The 23,951-nt window shown below is 31.2% G+C and overlaps 1 long non-coding RNA gene across 2 annotated transcripts; it reads left to right on the plus strand.

The window, feature by feature from the left end:
• Positions 1-263: 263 nt before the first annotated feature.
• Positions 264-8,068, plus strand: LOC127711651 (uncharacterized). Of its 2 annotated transcripts, none has more exons than XR_007986833.1 (3): positions 264-910; positions 1,344-1,400; positions 7,507-8,068. It is a non-coding gene; the product is annotated as an uncharacterized LOC127711651 (long non-coding RNA). The 2 variants fall into 2 exon arrangements; XR_007986832.1 differs by lacking the exon at positions 7,507-8,068 and adding an exon at positions 6,219-6,494.
• Positions 8,069-23,951: the final 15,883 nt, after the last annotated feature.

The raw sequence follows: 23,951 nt of genomic DNA on the forward strand, positions 1-23,951 counted from the left end.
ATTTATATTTTTAACTTAAAATAACGCTTGTTTACGTTATCTTCATAACCGATATTAATGACCAACATTTCAATGGATATAGGTTTATCCCTTACACGTAATACTAAGAAACTGTACCATAAATCATTCACAATTTCTCATTCAGTAGTTCAAAACTATGTTTTGAATTTATCATTTTTCTGTGCACGATGTCAGTCCGTAAAGTACAACTTAACCCCAGACCTAGAGATATTTATTTTGCAATATACCTTCAATATGAAAAGTCATTGTAATGTGTTTATTAGAAAACTTGGATTTTCTACTTGCAATTTTTGTCTGTTGACATTCGTTTTTTTTGTTTTTTTTATGCCGGTAAGTGTTTCAATTCCTATATTTACTATCAATTCAATGTTATTATACTTTTCTCCCCTATCAAACTGGTTGTTAAAAGGATGATCTACCGAAAAAAACTAGATATTTGATAGACCCAATTCGCATTGTTTCGCGAAGATTTTGATCGTTTCATAAAATGGCTGCGTTCATGTTTGTTAACGAGGGTAACAGCTAGAGAAAGGAAAGAACGAAGAGTGATCGACGACATCCTTTGATTTTATAACAGACCGGAAGTGAATAAAATAGTGTAGGTTTCAACGTCAAGATCGACAATGTGAAAGGTGGTCTGGAAACGCCAACCTCAAGATGCCATACAATTTCATCTTTTATGTACCAAGTATATATATAATGTAGAACCTGATGATGGCACTTGTGATTCTAAAACTTTGAATCGTTTTAAAACACGTTATTAAATGTAATAAAAAAAACAATCTGTGGATTACAACAACAGTGACTCAAACCGTGCAGATATTACGTTTATATATATACGAACAACTGGACAACTACAGAAAACATACACATCCAATTTCAGTTTTTTGTAAGTAAATTCATTCAGGATATTTGTTTTACATTTGTTTTTTTGTGTCTTAGTTTTGTGTTTTTCATTATGATGGTAAAAGGAGTATATGGATATAAATATTTATAGAGACAATTTATATACTTAGCTGGGGAGTATGTGCACGAGTAGATTGATGTACATTTAACATATTTGATTATATTCCCAACTTTGTACTTCATTTATATTTATTTTACCCTTATATCATCATTATTTAACTATATTGAACACATTATGTATTATATGATTTAGTGAATCCAATAACTCCATGTACATGATGTAGGTTGTTTGATTTTCACTCTGTACTGGCTATTAGACAAACTACTTTTCTGAATAGTTATTTTATTTGGTACTGGCTAGTTTGACCTTGTATTTAGACTATATATACTGTGTTTTTTTTTTCTATGTTGTAAAGGCGGAATAAGTTGAACCAGAAACAACATGACGAGACGTAGTTAGCAGTATAAGTAAGGTATTTATTATTTCAAGGTTTTCTAAAATTAAACTATGGTTTAAAGATTTTGTCTCTCATGTTTCATTTAGTTTCATTTACCTTGTTTATTGTATTTCATACTTTATATTTTCTTATTTATCTGTAATTAATCTTGTATAGGTTAGACAATACTTGGTCATGTTTTATTAAGATTTAAATCTCGATGCCTTTGGGTCAGGTGAGCTAAAAGGAATAAACCCACGTTTAGAAATGACAAAACACATCAAAGCGAAGCAAACTGTTTTCATACAGTCACATTAATGGCAGTTAATTGTAAACTGTAAAAAAACTAGAACTATGACTTTAAGCACAAGTAACAATAGGAAAAATCTTAACCATTCTTTTGATTATCATGGTGATAAATTAAAGCAAATGCAAAAGTTTAAATTTCTTGGGAATATTATTAGTCAGAATGGAAATCATTTTCCTTCAGCACAAGAATTAGCTAAAAAATCTATGAAAGTAATGTATTCTATTAAAACATATTGTAATTCAATTCATCAGACTCCTGTGACTTTGTCAAACCATTTATTTAACTCACTCGTTAGACCAATATTAACTTATAACAGTGAAATATGGTATATGGATACATACTCATCCTTTTATAAAGCTTCAATTAGAGGAGGTCAAAATAATAAAAAAAGTAGATACTCTTAATTTCATTGACAAAAGTCCGACTGATAAAGTACTAAATAACTTTAATAAGTTAACTTTAGGAGTAAAACAATGCTCTTGTAATATAGCTGTTCGACCTGAATTAGGCAGCTACCCTATTGATTGCTTTACAAAAAGACAAACTCTTCTTTTTCATGATAGACTTTTAAGGGAAGAAACTAGTCCCCTACTAAAAGAAACACTAAATTTGGCAAAAACTTTACATAATTCAGGTATTTATTCTTGGTACTCCTATGTTAATCATGTCAGAAGTCAAAATGATTTAGAAATTGTTAACCAAAATAAGGATAAAAATAATAGGCTAATATACAAACAAAATTTAGAAAACTCCTATGAAAATTTATGTAATGATAAAATATCAAATTTACAAGAGAATAGTAAACTCCAACTTTTTAAAAAAATAAAAAAAGCTATAACTTTGAACCATATCTTTTCTCCCAAAACTTTGAACATAGACAATTAATTTGTAAATTTCGAATAAGTGACCACTGTTTATTAATAGAAACTGGTAGATACAGGAAAATTCCCAGAGATTTTAACACTATGTATACATTGGGATGATGAGTTCCATTTCTATTTTAAATGTAAAATAAATGAACAAATAAGAAAAGAATTTGTAATTGAAAATAAATATAATAACTTAAACGATATAGATAAATTAAAGCATTTCCTCAATCCAGAAACAAAACAGGACACTAACAAATTAGGCTCCTTTTTAAAAAAGTCACTAAGACTGAGGGCATGGCGTCCTTGATAGTATTTGAATCTCTTATATGTATATATATATATATATATATGGATTTAAAGAAAGACAAGGATTATAGTAGAAAGTGTCTGCACTGTTTAATTTCATTGTTTTATATATATATATATATACTGTACATCATGTAAAATGTTTTAAGCCATTGGCCCATATGGGCGTAAAGTGCTTTTCAATAAAGTCAAAAAAAAGTTAATCAATATGTTGCGTGGCGCAGGGTTTACCAACCTCTCCCTTTTGACCTAGATCGATAGAAAAAAATACACAACTACCATCAAAGCAACAGTAATAAATCATAATACCATATATTTTGTACTTAAATGTACATATTTGCATGTCCAATAAAAGCCGCAAGTCGGAGTCGTGGCCAATATTTATATTTGCCCTCGAATATCCAAATTGCACTCCCGGTAAACCTGCCAATTAAACCAATAAAGAAGTTGGAATCGGGAGAGAGTTATGTAAGTTTCAAAATACGATGCCAGTAAATTAATTGAAGAATTGAAAAAAAAATAAAAAAAAAAAGAATAAACGTGACTTGAAAATAACTACTTAATGGGTGAAGGAGGATAATGAGCTACGGGTAACGGAGGACATACCTTCAGCGAAAATGAATCAGTATCTAGCCTGGTTTTTCAGTCCGATCACAGAAAAATGAGGGAAATGGACCCGAAAGCTTCAAATCAATTCAGAAGTCAATTAGTAGATTTTTTATGGTACAAATGGCACAAAAATTCCTCAAGACAAGGACCCTCTGGCTTGATATGGGAGTACTTCAAATAAACGATCTCTCCTAAATAATATTCATTTTGTTCATTTTATTGAGTTAATCAAAACAAAAATAACTATCACTTACTAGTAATAAATATGATTATTTTGAATGGTAAACTTTACACAGAGCTTCTTAACCACATTTTGAGGTAATGGTTATTGCAAGTGTTATGGTAAAGGAAGATTTTCTATTGGAAATTGCAGATATTAACGGAATTTCCAAATATTCTGTAAACAGGTGTGTGGAAGAAACGAAACTTCCGTTTGTATTATGATGAATAATATCAAATTACCCCAAGGCAATAAACGCTCCAAAAGAAGCTTTCCACTAACTTGAAAGGTTTCCAAACGTTGTGGGGGAATAAGATGGCACTCTTTTTCAAATCCAAAGACCACATGAAGATGAATATCTATTTATTTGTAGAAATAGATTTCATGCCAAACTATTGCTTGTCCTTATTTAACGTAAAAAAAAAGGAACAAGTTCATGATCATAATTTTTCACACGAGGCGCAACGGCAAAAAACGGATAACCTAATCTCTATTAACTATGATGTAAAAATTATGCGCAACGCAGTATATACACGATAAACCAAGGCACTGTTTCTGGGATTTCAGCTATTCAGAACAAGATTTTGGGTTCAACATAGTCGATAATATTTCGAAACATCCCATGCAAAGGAGTACAAGATGCAGCAGGGGGTTTGATAAAAAATCAAGCTGATTTTGCTGTTGCTAGAGGCAAATGTTTGGTTCAGAATGCCAATGATATGAACACTTTTGCAAAGAAAATTTGGAGACACAACGACAGTCCTCTATAAAAAGGCCAATCTTTCGTTATATGGCGGAAGTATTCCGAAATAGATATAGATAATTTAAAGTCGTCCTTTCAGTAAGGTGCATTCACCAAATTAAAAGTACAAGTCCTCGAAATGTTTTAGTTCGCGACTTGTCCTGCTACTCATGTTATAACTGTCGTGATGAAACTAATTCATGTACTAGCGAAAGCGGACCTTTTCTTCGATATAAACTTGTGCACGAAACGGAGGTCACCGAAAGACTTTTTGCAAACAGCGACAAAAACAGTTTCATTGAATTTATACAATACGGGATTATATAAGCCGTTTTTACGGAATATCCAGGAGAAGATAACTACATTTTAAAGTGTATAAATAAAGGCAACAGTAGTATAACGCTGTTCAAAAGTCATAAATCGATTGAGAGAAAACAAATCCGGGTTACAAACTAAAAACGAGGGAAACACATCAACCATAGAAGGAAAACAACGAAACAACAGAAACAAACGACAACGTATATCAGATGTTAAAAAACTTTAAGCAAGAAACTTTAGATGATGGGGGAAATAATTTCAAGCTGGGGTTCAAGGAATTTAAGGATTGTCTTTTGGCAGATGTGTGTCAAGCAAAAATCAATTCAAACTAATCAAGGGTAAAAAAAAAGATTTACTTGCAGAGTGTCAGAAATATTTGTATTGGGGTTGAATCAAGATATGGAAAATTTACAATGACATTTGATATGCACTATGACATTTTAGCAGCCTGTGATTAATGTTTTGTACATCCAAAATTTTGTTTGAATTTATTTATGGAAAACCGTATACTTCAGTCCCATTTATCCTTTCTACATTACTTACGACAATACAGTATTTTAAGGTGAATTAAGGGTAAACATTTTTTGTGCAACGTCGTGTTATAGGAACATTGTGTGCAACGCTATACATGTTCAATAGCATGACTCATATAGTAGTGTATTACAGGATACTTTAATAAAAAAAAGCCCCAGGGACAGGACTAGTGAATTGTCAAAATCAGCCCAAAATTATGTATTGATTGTGCCTAATGGAGACGAAAAACTTGGATTAAAAAATCCAATACTGATACAAAAATTAATGAGTTCTACTATAGGTATTGTGCAACAAGAACAGGTCATTTACAGGTAGTATGTTTTTATAAAAACCAGTTCACTCAGTTATCAAAACTGAAACAAATAGGACAATGGTCAATCAATGTTTTTCAGCCTGAATCGATGAGTACTACTATAAGTTGTATTTATAATCAAGTAAGTACGAGAAACAACAAGTTAAATTATAAGACTAACTTATTTTGACAAAAGTAAGAATACAAGGTTACCATCAAAGACTCCTTAATTATTTTTAAGTACAAATGAGATACCTACTAGAGTGTAAATTGGGTTTAAGATTTATAAAACAAAACTATGTGTACCCTAACTCACGCAGTGTTTCAAATGACAATGGGTTTGAACCCATGAAAAGGGAATGCAGTAATAAGGTCAACTGTGTAAGATGTGGTGAAGAGCACATAGGCAAAGAATGCAAACAAAAGGCAAAATGTGCCAACTGTAAAAATGACCAACCAGTCACTAGTAAAGACTGTCCTAAGAAAATCCAAAATAATAAGATTATCAAAAAGTTGAGTCAAGAAAAATGTTCAGTTAAAGAAGCAAGAACACACATTCTTAAAGATTTAAAACAAAATCCCTTACAGAGTAAAGAGAATAGAATTAATATAGAACATGAAAAGATTTCATTAACAAAGGGTTTGTTTTTACAGGTAAAAGATTTCGATAAATATATACTTTTATTGGTAATGGTAATAACATAAGTTCCAACATTAACTGATACTGAACAAGTCAGTCTTGTAGTTAAACTGGTTTAAGATTTACTTGGTCCGTCTGGTATCATCAGAAAAGATCAAGACGTTGATGAGAACGCATGATTGGTGTGGGCAAGGAAAATCGCCCAAAAGTGTGATAAGTCAAGAAATCAAAAAGGAAAAGGAAACGTAAATAAAAAAGAGCGATTCTAAAACCATAATATAAATGAGAATAAAAAAATGAAAAACATCATCATAAAGTATCCCGAAAACAACAAAAGAGATATGTTAGATGATGATTCATCTCAATCGTCATCATCTTCTGATTAAAGTCATATTGATGTCAAATATTTTGTATTATTCTATTTACTCAGTGTCTAACAATTTTGCTACTTATTGCTATTTTTCTAAGTCACTCCGACGGAAATTTGTGACTTCGATTGTTTAGAAAACGAACTTATATGGTTAATGCCAATACGATGTTTATTTTCTAAAATACCTTAGTGCAACAAGTACAGGTCATTTACTGGTATTAGGTTTTGATAAAAACCAGTTCACTCAATTATCAAAACTGAAACAATTAGGACAATGGTCAATAAATGTTTTAGAGCCTAAATAGCTGAGTAGTACTATAGATTCTATTTATAATGTTCCTCTAAATATAGACGAACAGAATTTAAAGGAAGTACTTGAGAAACAACAAGGCAAATGATAAGACTAACTTATTTTGACAAAAGTAGTAAAACCAGGGTACCATCAATGACTCCTTAATTATTTTTCGGTACAGACGAGATACCTACTAGAGCGTAAAATAGCGTTTAAGAGTTATAAAACAAACTATTTGTACCTAAACCCACGCAGTGATTTAAAAGACAAGAAAACACATGCAAAGGGAATGCAGGAATAAGGTCGAATGTCTAAGGTGTGGTGAAGATGACATAGGCATAGAATGCAAACAAAAGGCAAAATGTGCCAATAGTAAAGGTGACCAACCAGTCACTAGTAAGGAATGTCTTAACACAATAGAAAATTATAAGATTATCAAAAAGGTGTGTCAAGAAAAATGTTCAGTAAAAGAAGCAAGGACAACATTTTTTAAGAGTTAATACAAAATTTATTAGAACAACATGAACAGATTTCATTAACAAAGGGTTTGTTTTAACAGAATAAGATCTCGATAAATTTATACTTTGATTGATAATAGTAATAACACAAGTTCCAACATTTGATTCTGAACATTTTGTAGCCAAACTGGTTTTATATCTACTTGGTCCTGCTGGTATCATCAGAAAAGAACAAGACGTTGATGAGGACGTACAATTGATGTGAGCAAGGAAAATCGCCAAAAAGTGTGATAAGACAAGAAATCAAAATGGAAAAGGAAACGTAAATAAAAAAGAGCTATTCTAAAACCGTAATATAAATGAGAATGAATAAAATGAAAAACATCATCCTAAAGTATCCCGAAAAGAACAAAAGAGATATGTTAGATGATGATTCATCTCAATCGTCTTCATCTTCTGATTAAAGTCATATTGATGTCAAATATTTTGTATTATTCTATTTACTCAGTTTTAACAATTTTGCTCCTTATTGCTATTTTTTTTATGTCACTCCGACGGAAGTTTGTGAATTCGATTGTTTAGAAAACGAACTTATATATTATGATGAATGCCAATAAGATGTATCTAACCGTAATATCATTATGTATTAAAAACCTTCAATTGTATTGCAATGCAGCGACCACAGTGAAACATATCAATATATATTATGATCAAGATCGGTGATATAAAATGGTATAAGCTTCGCATTTGTTTTGTTTCTGTTCGACGTCTGTTTACAAAAATTGACCTAAATTCGTTTACTTTATTTTAATGTACTTTACTTCTATACCCATTGGTAGTGAAAGTGGCGTTCAAAGCCAATAGTTCATCATATCAAATAGGATTGTAATTCTTTACTGACAATGTGCTATGTGTTATACACATTGTAAATCAATACCTACCACCTACATGTTCGTAAGTGCAAGCGTTTCATATCCATCTTCCCATGTAGTAAAGCTCACCTGTATCTACTGTGGTTTTGGAAATAATGTAAAATAAGGTTAAAATCATAATAAATAGTATTAGATACCCTAATAACTATTGAGGCCATGTTTGGTTTAAATTGGCCCAGTAGTTAAATTTAAAGCAGGTCATCCCATTGTAGTCTTACAATAGTAACTGAAGACCCCTTATCACTAATTAAATTAGTTTTGAAGTTGTGACCATTTGAAATTGGTTTTTTTACAATTTTCCCACAGACTTCTAAAGTAAACCCCTATGTTCTAGTTTTAGCCATGGAGGCCATTTTGGTTGGAGCACAGGGTCATCGGATACATTTTTCAATCAAGATACAATATTGAAAATTGTGGCTAAGTTTAATTCTATTAGACCCAGTAGAATTTAACTTGCTGAAAATTTTTGCTGGTTACAGTTTATCTCTACCTATTATAATATTCAAGATAATAACCAAAAACTGCAAATTTTCTTAAAATTACCAATTCAGGGGTAGCAACCCAACAACGGATTGTGTGATGCGTAAGAAAACAAGTGTAAGTGTGAGCTACTGCTCACTGATGATACCCCCGCCCAAATATCTCGGTAAACAGGAAGTTGTGGAGTGATTAATCTGAAAACTCATCACACGGTTTAGCTGACATATATAAAAGAGGGACGAAAGATACCAGAGGGACAGTCAAACTCATAGATCGAAAACAAACTGACAACGCCATGGCCAAAAATAAAAAGACAAACAGACAAATAATAGTACAGATGACACAACATAGGAAACTAAAGACTAAGCAACACGAACCCCATCAAAAACTGGAGGTGATCTCAGGTGCTCCGGAAGGGTAAGCAAATCCTGCTCCACATGGTGCACCCGTCGTGTTGCTTATGTTATTACAAATCCGGTAAATAGTCTAATTCGGTAAGTCACATTCGTGAAAAGGGAAGGTATTGTAGTTACGACATAAGGAACATATCCGATATCATCTGTGAAACGGTTATTCCATAACGGTCAACCAACTCGTGATGGCGTCCGTAAAATTGTTAGAATTTAAACCTTGAAACCAAATTTAAGAAATCCTTGTATTGTAGTTCCTGTGAAAAATGTGACGAAAATTTTCAACTTGGCTATCACATGTATCATGTGTAAAATGATACAAGTGTTTGGTAAACAGGAAGTTGTTAAGTGATGAATCTGAAAACGCATCACACGGTATAGCTGAGTTATACAAACCCTGAAACCAAATTTTAGAAATCCTTGTAATGTAGTTATGAGAAAGATGCGACAAACATATTCATGGGACGGACGGACGGACTGACGGATGGATGGATGGACTGACGGATGGACAGACAGAGGTAAAACAGTATACCCCTACTTTTTTTTAAAGCGGGGTATAATTACTAGACAGATAGATCTTGACCTGATGGACATTTACCCCAGTCTTGGTTGATGGGCGGGGTCATCGGATACATTTTTAAATTAGATACCCTAAGGATGATTTAGGCCAAGATTGGTTTTATATGGGCCTATAGTTTCAGAGAAGATTTTTGTAAAAGTTAACGGACGACGACGGACGCCAAGTGATGAGAAAAGCTCACTTGGCCTTTTTGGGTCAGGTGAGCTAAAAAACAAATTGGAAAAGCTTCACAAAAGAATGTGATATTAAATTTACAGAGAATTTAATAAGTTGATATACAGAAAACTAACAACACTAACTACTGAATGAATAAATATTTCATTTTCCAATTAAGAAATTTGAAAAAAAACAAACAAACAGTTTGTCCCATGATGGATAAAGGAGTACACATCCGCTATTAAAGCTAGAAATAGATCAAGACATACGAGAAATGGAAATGATTTTAAAGTTTATATAATTGTAAGGTAAGAAAAAAAAATAAATGATTCTATTGAATATTATAAAAATCAATACAGAGTGTTATAATGGAAGAATTTACATTACAAGAATTTGAAGATGAAATAACAGATAATAATGATAGCTCTCCGGGAAAAGATACAAAAACTTATAGTATGTTCCGTCACTTAGTTGATATATTTTTACTATTTATTAATTAAATTTGGATTGGAAACATTCTACAATTATTCCTAGTTTTAAACATGCGAAAAATCCAAGTGATCCATTATCATATAGACCTATTGCATTCACATTTAATTTTAATATGATAATGTAAAAATGGTTAACAACAGACTAAGATGGTGTTTGGAAAAAAAAATCATATAATCCAAATCTTGTTAAAAATCAAATTACAGTGGGAATATTTATTGATTTCCAAAAAGTTTGGGTTTTTTTTTTGCTCTCACCTTCAAAAACAGTAACAGTATTTTGTCTAGAAAAACAAAATGCAATAGTATTGTATTGAAAATATGAAATCATATTTTAAAAATCACATTACAGTGGGAATATTTATTGATTTCCAAAAAGCTTTTGATATTCTGAGGAAACATTGGTTATAGAAAAAAAAATGGGACCAAAAGGCAACATGGTTGCTAAAGTTAATATTTTTTTTCTCAAATAGAGTCTTAAATGTTAAGATAAACAATACTTTTTCAGATATTTATGTTTTTTGAAATTGGTACCCCTATGGAAATTGTCCAACACTTTTTAATATTATGGTTAATGGCATGTCAGATTGTTTAAAGAATTGTGAAATGTCACAATTTGCAAATGACGGTCAATATGGAAATTTGAATCATCATTAAGATTTTTACAGAAAAAAATTAAAGAAGACTTGGATAGTATAAGCAAATGGTACTCAAATTGTTTTTTTTTCTCTTACCTTCAAAAACAGTAACAGTATTGTATTCCAGGAAAACAAATGGCAATAGTATTGTATTGAAAATATGAAATCATATTTTAAAAGTTGTTTAGTCAAATTTGTAGTCATTATTTTTGTTAGACAACTGACTTCACTTGGAGAAGTCATGTTCAATATATTAAAACAAGATGTACAAACGTTTTAAATTGTATGAATCTTTTAACTTGAACGTTTCGTTTCGGGCAGCAACAAGTTATAATCTAAGGAAAATTTCTATACTTTAATAAGAATTAAAATTTACTATGGGTGTGAGGTATACAATACAGCCTCTGTAATTAAAAAGGGACTAGACAAAATGCACACAATATGTGCGTTTCCAGGTTCAATGAAGTCAGCTTCGTTAAAAGCATTACAGGTAGAAATGGGAGATCCACCCTTTTATATTAGAAGAAAAGCATTAATCGCAAAGACATTTAAATATACAAAAAATGTAGTCGCATATTGTGATATAAAAACCAGCTAAAAAACTATTGAAGATACAGTAACTTTCGAATTCTATAGTAAAAAATTAAGAGTAAACCATTTACATTAATTACTGAAGAAACTTTTAAAGAAGTAATTTCTCGGGAAATAATGTTATACTATATACTAAAGAAAGTCGAATACCGCCATGGCATTTTACAGTACTGGTTGTTAACATGTTTTTTAAAGATTATATTTCTAAAAAAAAAATTACCACATCTGATAAAAAGTGAAGCAAATAATATGATAGAAACTCAATATGAACAAAAGACTTGCATAACAATGCTAGTTGCGCCTTTGTTATACCAGAATTACAAATCAATAAGAGATTTAAGTTGCACTATTACTGTCTATTTTTAAGTGTGAACTCACAGTAATTTACATTTGTTAAGCATGACCAGAAGATTGTTTGCCCTTTATCATTGTTTCAAGCACTGAAGATACCATTATATAAGATAAAAAATTCTTATTAGATATTCATTCATTATAAAAAAATCTTATTAGATATTCATTCATTAAAAAAATTCTTATTAGATATTCATTCATTATAAAGATCATTATATCATTAAAGAACAAGTATAACTTCTGAATGGATACGGAGTCTTGAAGGAATCCAATTAAACGCGATATACCTCATTGGCAACAGGACACCAATCTCTGGGTCCAAAAACTATGGTAATAGTAGTTCCCGAAATCACGGTGTCAATAAAGGGTTAATAGTTAAAAATTCACTAACCAGATTGATTATTCGGTGGCCTCATGGTCAGTGAGGGCAGTCGAGGTCAATACACAGCTCATAAAAAGGTATCTATGGGAATTTCAGATATAATATTTTTTTGCTATATGTGATAATTTTATTATTTATTTATCAATGTTTTATTTATATGAGGAATACATTGCTTTGGCTTTTTTAAATTAAGTAATTGACACCGGTCTATCGGGAAGCAATATCTAATCTCCATCTTCAGCGATAGATATCAGATTTATTCATTTAGTTTTATTTATTTCATTTGATGGCTACTATTACCACACACATCAAAGCAATTATTTATCTAATTGGCTTATATTCATCACGCAATGACAACATAAATATTTCAAAAATCTGTAGAATTTTACACGAGTACAACTTCACAACACAGTAAGGACTTCATAAAAACTTATAACTATAGAACGCACGTGAAGCAATACGAAACACTAAGGGAATTTTTATACTCACAATAAGTGTTAAATAGGGCCCAAGTTCCATACCAGGAAAGCCGCCTCACAAAACATCAATAATAATTATAATAATCCATGCTCATTGGTAGTGAGTCCAATGGTCACTCACATCACACTTTGTCTGAGTTTGAGCACAACTTATTGACATTGTAATATATGTATGTTTGTACTTTATGTATTTGCATTTATATAGAGTCTACCTCTACAGGAATCTATTAAATTTAGTTTAATTTATCAAGTATGTATTTGAAAGTCATCATTGCATTTGCAATGGATGACGTCAAAATTTTTCAGGGAATGAGTATGAGGTCGATGCCTTAGAACAATACATCGACAATCTACATGAAACGTATGTTGGTAACACACAGGAAAGTAGTTCTGATGTGGAATCCACTAGTTTAAGGACGGGCACTGACAGTTAAGTCAGTATGTCCGAAAATGAAGATGCCAACATGTGGCAAACACAACGGCACATAAACAAGGAAGATTAAAACATCTCCTGGTACAAAAAGTTATAGTGAAAGCTTACATGGTACAGTTTAAAATGATCCTACTAGAATGGGACTAGAAGTAGCTAAATCTACTAACAAAGCGAAGAAGGTTTTTGCTGCAATAAGTTATGTTAATACTGAAATTAAACTGGGCTTAAAAGAACAATATTAATTCAAAACCTGTATTATAAATCTGTTGGTCTTATTAAAACCTAAAATAAAACTAAAACATGAAATTTATTTGTAGAGAATTATGACAATGCTCAATTAAATGAGTTAAAAAGCTCACCAAATTAGGTGAGAGGGAAATCAGGGTAAATATTCCCAAAGTTTTGTCCACTCCTGTCGGGTGCATTTATAGAACACCAACAGACTTAAGTATTGAACAGGTTCAGGAAGCCTCGGAGACATATCAAGTTTTCACAGTAGAGGAGATGTTGTTCTAGGATAAAGTAAAGAGAGAGAAGGCACGTCCATCTGCTCTTCAATTATTATTTACTACTCCAGAGCTACCGGAAAGGGTTAATTTAGGTTTTAAAACCTATAAAGTCAAGTTATTTGTAAAAAAGCATCTTAAGTGCTGTATATATCAAGGCTATGTGAAGCACTCTGCCTCAACTAAAGACTATCCCCAAGAGGATAGAAAATATAAGAATTATAACAAAGGTTGCAAAAGAAAAGTGCAGTTTAAAAGAAGCACGAAAAGAGGTTTAATTTAAAAAGAATAAACAAGAGAAGATTCATCCACTTAACTTATATCGCCCTTTACTAATATTTCAAAAGACAACAAAGATATTGAAGATATTTTAGTGTCTATAACATTAATACTTAAAAAATTACCTGAGATAAAGGAAGATAACGCCTAATTTATTTATATTTCAGATCTAGTCCAGAAAGTTTTCGGTTTTCAAATACAACAACAAAATCTTACACAGAGATTTAGTGAACTTATATAAATATATATTTGTTTTACAGAGTAAAATATACAGATATATCGTTTAATCATGTATCTATTATCTCTGTATTTAAACCTAATTACAGTCAAGGCGCCACAATGTACAGTACTCCACTGCAACTGTCAGGGACTTTAAGCTCATGCACGAGAATTTCAATGGCACCTTAGTTCTGCTGACCATGGCCTGACATCATTTATTTACATGAAACATTTTGTTCAAATGAATCAGATTTTAAAGATAAACAAGGATAAATGTTAGCTGCCTTCTCCACGAGAGGTACAAAAAGAGGGGGAAAGGCTATTTATTATAAAAATGGTATTAATTTTACTAAGGCAAAGCTAACCGGCAAATTTGAAATTTCAGCCATTATTATTATTTATAACAAAAACGGTTATTGATCGTGAGAAAAAAAATAAGACAGAGAAAAAGAATTGAAAAATGGCCAATCAAAGAGAAATAATTTCAAGATATAAGATAGCCACGAAAGAAAACAAAAGCAGTAAAATACCATAATGTCTTCATCACTTTTTAATTAACATTCTCAACCCCGAAGGTTGAACATTGTATTAAGATAAAATTATATTTTTGTTTCAAATCAATAAGGTATTGGCCAGTTCACACAAATCTGAGTTAGAAGAAAAAAAATGTCGGACAAATTTCTTAAGAAAAAACTTATCTAAAGTGATTAACAAAATGTTAAATACTAACCAAACAGGCGCATGACTTGACAAATTCATATGAGACAACCTGTTATCAATAAAAAGTATTTTTAGAATATATGGATTTAAATGATCTTAGTGGTATCCTAATTGCTTTTGACCAGGAAAAGGCATTTTGAACACGAATTTTAAAGTTTTAAAAGCCATGAACTCTCCTTCAAATTTCAGAATACATAAATAACGTTATTATTAATAACAAGTTTCAAAGAAATTTATTTACAGCTACAAGAACTAAAAATTGTTAAAAATATTGAAATAGAATTACCTATTTAAGCTTTCAAAGTGTATGGAATAACTTACAAAGGCTGATCGATTTAAAAATTTAAGATGTTTTATTTATAGATTTATACATAGGATTCTACCAACAGGGGCATAGCTCACGAGAAGAAATTTTCAAAGACAAATGTGTAGATGTTGCTATTGTAATACACATGTGGAGACTTTAGAACATTTATTTACGAAATGAGTGAAGTTGACATACTTGAAATTTGAAGTATTATGCAAAATGAGAAAAATGTTTAAAATTTTGTTATGAATATAAATACATGTATACTGTTTAATATATATAGATTCGGTTTTATATATTTATGGATATGTACATACTATGTGTGCATGTATAACAAATATTTGTTAATATAACTTTGAATCATAAAAAGAACACAATGATGAGAAAGTTGACAAAAACACCAGCAACGAGCCTAATATAGGTAATTGTAGTGATGTGAACATGTGTTGTTTGTTTGTTTTGTATTATTAGGTTTTTCCACTTTTTTTTTAAAGACCTATTGCATTTGTTCTGATATTATTTTTTTTTCTTCTTCCGCCACTTTTATTTTTTGATTTTTATTTCGCAAGATGTCGCTTAGATATTTGGTTTATGATATCGCACAGTTTATGCGCCTTTGAAATTGACCCTACTTAACCGAATATCTTTTCTTTGTAGGAGTGATCTCCCTGAACACTGTTTTCCTTTTTAGTGTTTCTCCTCTGTAACAGTAAAAGAAATCAAAATTTATTTAACCAAATTGCTCGTTATATCATCAGGAGGTTTTGTCCAATTTTGACCGAAGTGACAAGAAGACTCCATATGAGAGTTATTTCCCATTCTGTATTTGACATAAGTGATATACTAATGTATAGCATGAATGGTAAGTGATAAAGACCTAAGGTATATTGGTTTGAGGTCCTTGGTTTACAAAATGAAATGGAGTTCAAGGTCAAATTAATTTGGACTTTTCTTTGTTTTAATGATCTCCTCTGACACTTTTAAAGATATGTTCAACTACAAATTTTTGGTTTTCCAAAAATTCTAAAAATACTTTTTTATAGATATGTACAGGTTAGGAAAGGATGTTGTTTTAAAGTTTTTTAGGGCCATTCAGAGTGTACCACATTTTAATTCGAGTTAACGCTTGGGAGCGGTTAGAGAAGGATGTTCGGGGTACAGAAGATGGGGAAGCAGCAGTGACACAGGAAATATGTATTGATTAAGTTCACAATATTTTTGCATGATATTCAGTCCTACATCGTGATCTGTTGTTAGTGAAAATTTTATATCTTCTTTTAAATTATTTCTCAGATTAGTCATGTTAGACATCATATATACCCTTGAACACAGCTAAACCAGTGAATCGTCCTTCATATCGATTTTTAGAAATGTAAATTTAACTGTATGCTTCATGCAGAGGCAAATCTTCAAACACAATAATGTTTTCTGCTTTACCAACTTAAGTTTTGAAAAATTAAAAAAATATAAAGATATAAAAAGGTTGGATAACTACTGGAAACTAGACAATTTTTGTTTGTTGTTTGTTTGTATGTACGCAGTCTTTACAAAAATTTTCTATTATACTTGAAGGAAGGTACATATTTAATGATACATTGACAGAATGGAACGGATATGTTGTTTTTAAGCAGGTATTTTTCCACAGCTAAACTAAATGTAGCCAAATTTACATTTACATTTGGTGAGTGGGAAAACCTTGGAAGAAATATACAAGAGGTAAAAGAAATAAGGGAAATACTTAAGGAACATTTAAAAGCAGCAACTGGGGGAAATTCTTGCGTAACAACAGAGAGAAATTCCAGCAATGCAACAGAGGGAAATTTCAGCAAAGCATCATAACATACAGTGGTATCAAAAAGACAACATCAGAAGATATTGGAACATTGGCAAAAGAGGAAAACACCAAATCAAATGATTTGATTCACACAAAAGGACAAGAAAAAGTTACCAGTGATACTGACACGATCGAGTTAAGAACAAGAAAAGACCCGGAAGCTTCCATGATCACACCAGGTATACTGATTGATTGATTGTTGGTTGCTTAACGTCCAGTGGCAAATATTTCATGCATATTCAGGACGAGAACAAGTTCACAATAAATACAATAGGTAGGTTCTGTAATAGATTAAGGGATTAAGGTCGGACAAATTTAGACTGCCACGGGAAATGAGGGTATATTGGATAGGGACAGAAATTTAGCCTTGCAACAGTTCACCTACGGACCCCTCAAAGAGTTGTTGCAAGGGTTCTTAACGTGCAAAGAGCGTGGCACTCTCTTTACACGAGGCATCGGATTTAACGTCCCCATTCTGACCGGACGTGGCTGCAAATTTGTACATCCCGCACAGCCAAACGGACGCCCCACTTTAGCACGGGTTTTACTGACGGTCGGAGGAAGACCAATGGTGACCATACTTCTATTCCCCAGTCACCCTTGGGGGGCCAGGTATACTGACACCTGCACAAACCTATAACTAGTTTGTAAACTTGAATTCTTAAATCGGGTTTTGTTTACTAATAATATCTATGCTTCGCGCTTCGTAATTATATTTCATAATGTATGTGTCGATATTAAAGAAACTGTTGACACCAGCAACTAGGTCAAAAGTACTTATATTCAAATTAACAAAAATGACAGCATAGCCTTAGACTGGCATCCTGTATAGTCAACATTTCAATAACGACAGTCGTCGTAGTCGTATTAGTAGAAGAAGTACTATGTCCTTTTGATCATAGCTAACTGACAATGTTAGTATCTAAGAAGTGCTTGATCAAGAGGAAAAAAAGGGCAATATCTTATATTTATCTATTTCACATGTAGTATTTTTTCTTCTCTTTTTTCCTCATATATATTTTAATTTAACCTTTCAGACAGCTAATGAGCATAATGAGTTTTGATTTTTAATGTTCTGTGATAATGATTGAACGAAAGGTAATAATGGTGAACCCATAACTTATCAAATCCGATAAAAAATATCGGGTACGTAACACTGAACCAGAGTACAAACCTGTCGTCGGATATCGGGTACGTTACAGTGAGTACTCTCTTGACCACCGCTATCGGGTACGTAACTTTTGACACAAGCACTTATCTGATCACAGCTATCTGATACGTAACTTTTAACTCAAGGACTTACCAAACCGCAACTATCGAGTGCGTACGACTGAACAAAAGTCCTGCAAAATTTCATTTAAATGGTTTAAATATCAGCTAGGGCTTAAGAAAACAATCCCTTTTTATACGAGTCTCATATTGTATATATATATACTGGTAGATAAGAAGCACGTAAGAGATGTTAAAAATAAACAAATTTAAATTGGTCAATATAGCAACACTTTCAAAGCTTCTATCCGCAATTGCACGATTAATACACGACAAAGGTTTTTCCATTTGTCTGAATATAATTAAAGCAAACAAATCTGACATCTCAGTTGTAAGAGGTAAATAGAGGTAAAAACCTTTTCTTCAAATTATAAAGTTTTTTAACATAAACTTTCTTTAAAAGAATTTCAGGAAACAATTCAGCTGAAGAAAATAAAAAAGCGGCAGGAACAGTGTGAAAAAGGACAGAGACTTGAGACGAAAAAAGAAACAACACTCAAGGAGAAAAAGAAAGGATATTTAAGGAATTCTTGAACGTAGCTGAAAGGAGAATGAAAAAAAAGGCAAAAGAAAGCAAGAGACAGTAGGAAAAGGAAGAACAGGAAAAGAAAAAAAAACAAACTGAAAACTGCACAAAAGGAATAAGGAAGACGGGAAAAGAAAGTGATGAAATAGTTATCAAAGGTACCAGGCTTATAATTTGATACGCCAGACGCGCGTTTCGTCTGCATAAGACTCATCAGTGACGCTCAGATCAAAATTGTTAAAAAGCCAAACAAGTATAAATTTGAAGAGCATTGAAGATAAAAAATTCCAAAAAGTTGTGCCAAAAACGGCTAAAACACAGAAAGAACTTAGAGACAACTTTGGATTGACTGACTTTTTTAAATTTGTTGTTGTGAAGTTTCAGAGTTACATGTCTGTTACAGGTCTTAAACCCTTAAGCTTTTATGCAATTTGTGGCACACTCATTCTAGTATGTGTGGATTGATGTCTTCATATTTTACACTAATGATTGTTGTAATTGACAAAAAAAAAAGCGCCTTCTTATGATTTGGATCATTTTCTGGTTTGTCATTCCACATATATACTAGTGCAAAATATTTTGGCTCATTTTGATGAAGATATGATATATTTGGTCTGAAACAATCTATTGACATATTATAGAAATTATTGTCCCTGACATGGTTAAATTTGAGGTAAATTAATTATTACTCCAACTTGGTACATGATAAAGCCATAGGGTCTTTTGCAAAATGTTGGATGACATATGACCTTGAAAAATATCAACCGAATGTGACCTTGAGTACACCGAAAGTAGCTATTTTTGCACTAGTTTCTTTCAACCATATATTTTATAAGTAGGCATACATAAGCCTATCATTTTAGTCCGGGAGTGACCTTAAATAATCCGGAAGTAGCTAAATATCTCCTTAATTACAGGCAAAAGTATATAGAAACCATATATTTTTGGAAGTAGTGTAAATGCAGCTATCATACGAGACTAGAAGTTGGTAATTATCTCCCTTATTTCAAGCAAAAATATATATTAACCCTATATTTTTGGAATCAGAGTGAATAAATCTATTATATTAGACCGGAAGTGGCATTTTCTATACCGGATGTAGCAGATTATTGCCAATATTTCAGGCTAAAGTATATATTGACCGTATATTTATTGAATCAGTATGAAGAAATCTATGTTTAGACGCCAATATTTACTTTGAGTACACCGGATGTAGTTTCTTATCAATCATTCAGAAAATGATGTGGAAAGACCTTCAATGGTTCTCAGAACAATTGATTAAATTTTAATTACATCTATGTTGTAATCTTTTTTTGGCTTCTTAGCATATGTTATCAAAACTAATCTAAACTCATAACTTTTCGAACTCAATACAGGGAGATAGCGGGGCTTGCTTTTTCCATTTTTATACTTATGTTCTATTCTTTTTGTTTTACATACTCTAGGTATTTCCTAGGGTCAACACCAATCTGAGTGCTACAAAAAAAGATATAAACAAAATGTCCAAATGATTTCCTAATACCATTTTATAATCCAGTTTCTTGTTCATTATCCAGGAAACAAGATCATTTGTAAATCTAATGTCAAAAATACGATAAAAACGTTAAAGAGAACAAAGACATAGTTGAAAAAATATAGGAAAACACAACTCCAGATTCTGTCAATGAACAACCTACAAATTTTGTAAGTACTTTAAAATAGCTACATTTGGATGTGGCTTTAACCTTGATTTTCGTATAAATGATAAAGAGACATTAACGGGGAAATCTTCCGAAAAGATGTTCTTCCTAATGAAATAGCTGCATCACAAAGTAATAATTTTAAAACAAATAGCACGCGACTTCGTAAGTCCACAAGGGCGAAACAAATGTTTTGTCAGGTGGCGATATCGTCAATAGCTTGCGTCATACATACTCTGACGTCGTCGAGGACAGTAGCAAACCATTATGTAGCCTTTCTACCTAAATTTGTAAATATCAACCATAACCAATGAAATAAGTGTTCTTATTTAGCCATCGACAGCTTAAGAATGATACAAGAAAGAATGTGATTGGAGGTTATTGTCTTACTGAGAAAACAATTCTATATATTTTTTTATTTATAGCACAAATGAATAAAAGGGGAACAACACAATTTTTTCATAATAATTTTTTTATACAAAGAGGAACAACTCAATGTTTCACTCAACATTTTTATTTCTATAGTCTGTTTCATGTATGTTCTGGAAAAGAAAAGAAAATACAATTAAAATATACCAAATAAATCTGTATATTATTCTGTAAATGAATTCATTAATTGGGTCAACATCACCATTATAGATGTACATGTATTACCTGTTCATTTAACAGAGTTATCATTTTATAACAACAGTACAAGAATAAATATGTACATGACTTTACCATATTTCATTTCTGTAATTACATACATCATGAGACAATGTACTCAAATTAATCATAATACCTCCAAAAACAAAATATCCAGCAGTAAAATCTGTTTTGATCTCCTCGCTAGTCAATTCATACAATTCTGACTGTTGGTTATTGCAATCTTTATCATTATATTGAACCTGTAAAATTAAATAATAATATACAGCAAAATGTTTTATAGATTGTAAAATATTGATATTTTCAATGTTATTTCTGAAATATTAATATTGTTGAAGACATTTTACAATTATATGTATGATGACAGTAAGTGGCAATGTTTTGTTTTTCGGCTCATTATCGAAGACCTGTGCTTTCTATTGGCACTCCGGCTTCCTCCACCTCTAAAACAGATCACCACAATATAATTTCATCATCCAACAAAACTGGTTCCCACAATATAACTTCCAAATTAAGGAAACCTTATTCAATTAATTAATCTTTTGTATAACCTTTATCCCCTTCATACACCAAACGTGAGAATAATTGAATGAATTGATTTTTATATAATCCATATAACATAAGTGGACTTAATCATACATTAAAAAACTACATGCAACCCATACTGTGACCATCAATACACCATTTATAACACCAAGTAATTGTTAATATTATCGGCATGCAGGTCTGATATAATTAATTAAACTTGGTTTCACATTAATGATTTACATTATATGAATTTTATTCTTAGAAAATAGAGTAGGGTATAATTTTTAATGTGTCTCTGAGGATTTTAATGTGTGATAAGATCAATTCCATAAAGGTAGTTATACATGTATGATTAGAGATAGTGACAAATACACTACAAAAGTCTAAAAGTCTGAAAAGACCAGTTTTTGTCTTAATTTGCATGAACTTTTACTCGACATTCTCCAAAAGTATGACTTGTGTCTTAATTTTTCTTGACAAATTCTCATTTATATTAAATTTGTATGAAATTTACTCGACATATTCTCGACATTCTGAATATGGTCTTAAAATTTCTTGACAAATTCTTGACATTTGAATACTGTCTTGAAATTTCTCGACATATTCTCGACATTCTTATTTTTTCTCAGTATGGCTTGACATATTCTGAACATTTTGAATCATGTATTAAATTTACTTGACAGTTCTGAGTTTTACAAATCATGACCAATATATATTCATGATATAACTTTAATCTTTATTTCTCTTTATATGATATACTGTTGTTTCAAGTTACACTTCTTTACAACAAAAATAAAAGTTGGGCATGTAAAATAATTGAAAATTTGGGTACATAATTATTTTTACAAATGCAAATATGGCTATGAAATCTAAAGTATAAAATAATTCAAATGTGGGTGTGTTGATATAAAACAATTTCAATGTGGGTTTTTAAATAATTACAAATTTTGATTCCTAAATCTTATAAATTAAATGAATCAAACCAATCATACTGTAGACATATTTCATTCTACATTCATAATATTCAATGTTGATATGGTAAATAATTATTATACCAAAATGTGGTTTATATAAATAGCAAATTATGATGATATACAAATCATTCATTTAACAGAAGAAAAATTTGTGTAATGTCATCTGTTGGAATATATTAAGTATTACACATGGACAGGATGTTCCCCATAAAATTGAGGTATTCCACACCCCAGAGTACACGCAACTGTCAAATAGAAGTTATTGCTTTACCTGTAATCAGCCATACAACTTATCAGTTGACCGACCATGCCACTACAATTTAAAAAGTTTATTGATAGATGAAAATGAAAATCATCAGTTTGATGAAAAAAAATTGAATTGAAATGGATTTTCTTCATCAAAATTATGAAGTTAATTATTTTAACATAAAACAAATTGAATAATTCCCAAAGATTAAAAGAAAATGATTATCTACTCCAGGAATAATAAAAAAAAATTATTTATAATGGGTCCCATCAATGATTTCTATAGAAATCATCGGTCTTATGAAATGGTTCTCAAACAGACATGCATAATATAGATCTAAACATTTTTTTCTTTTCAGGAAGGAGTTATCACAAATATTTATTTTTGATAAAAAATTATAAAATTCAACACTCAAATTTGAATAAAAAATGTTTTTGGGTTGTTCTAAAAAATGAATAAGGTTTTTGAATCAAGATGGGAACAAATTCTTTGACCTAAATGAAAGCCCCCCCCCTTTTTTTAGCCACACAAACCCAAAAGATGAATTGTGGGGTCCAAAAGAGATACAAGACACCTATTTTAGTAAAGCAAATTTGACTGGCAGTTTTGCGAATGGCAAAAATCTAAATGCTGTTTGTCAATACCTTCGACTTATATTCCAAGTGAAAACAATTACTTAAATGTTTAATAAAAATAAATAAAAATTAAACTACATGGGGGATTATTCAGGGTATTCCAACTTAGTTGCACCAAAAGGGTATCTTACTATACCAAATTAATCCTTGATTCTCCAAAGTTTAGTTTAGCCATAAAAAAAAAGGAGTATACAACAGCAATAGAATGTCATAAACAGTGCAGAATAAGTCTGTTCACATTTCAGGCGAAATTTATACTGTTGAGATAGTGTCAAGACATATTTAAGACTGTCAAGAATGTGTCGAGACATATTCAGACATTATTTAGAATGTCAAGAA

This window comes from Mytilus californianus, unplaced genomic scaffold (assembly GCF_021869535.1).
Source record: "Mytilus californianus isolate M0D057914Y unplaced genomic scaffold, xbMytCali1.0.p SCAF_8, whole genome shotgun sequence".
Lineage (NCBI taxonomy): Eukaryota > Metazoa > Mollusca > Bivalvia > Mytilida > Mytilidae > Mytilus > Mytilus californianus.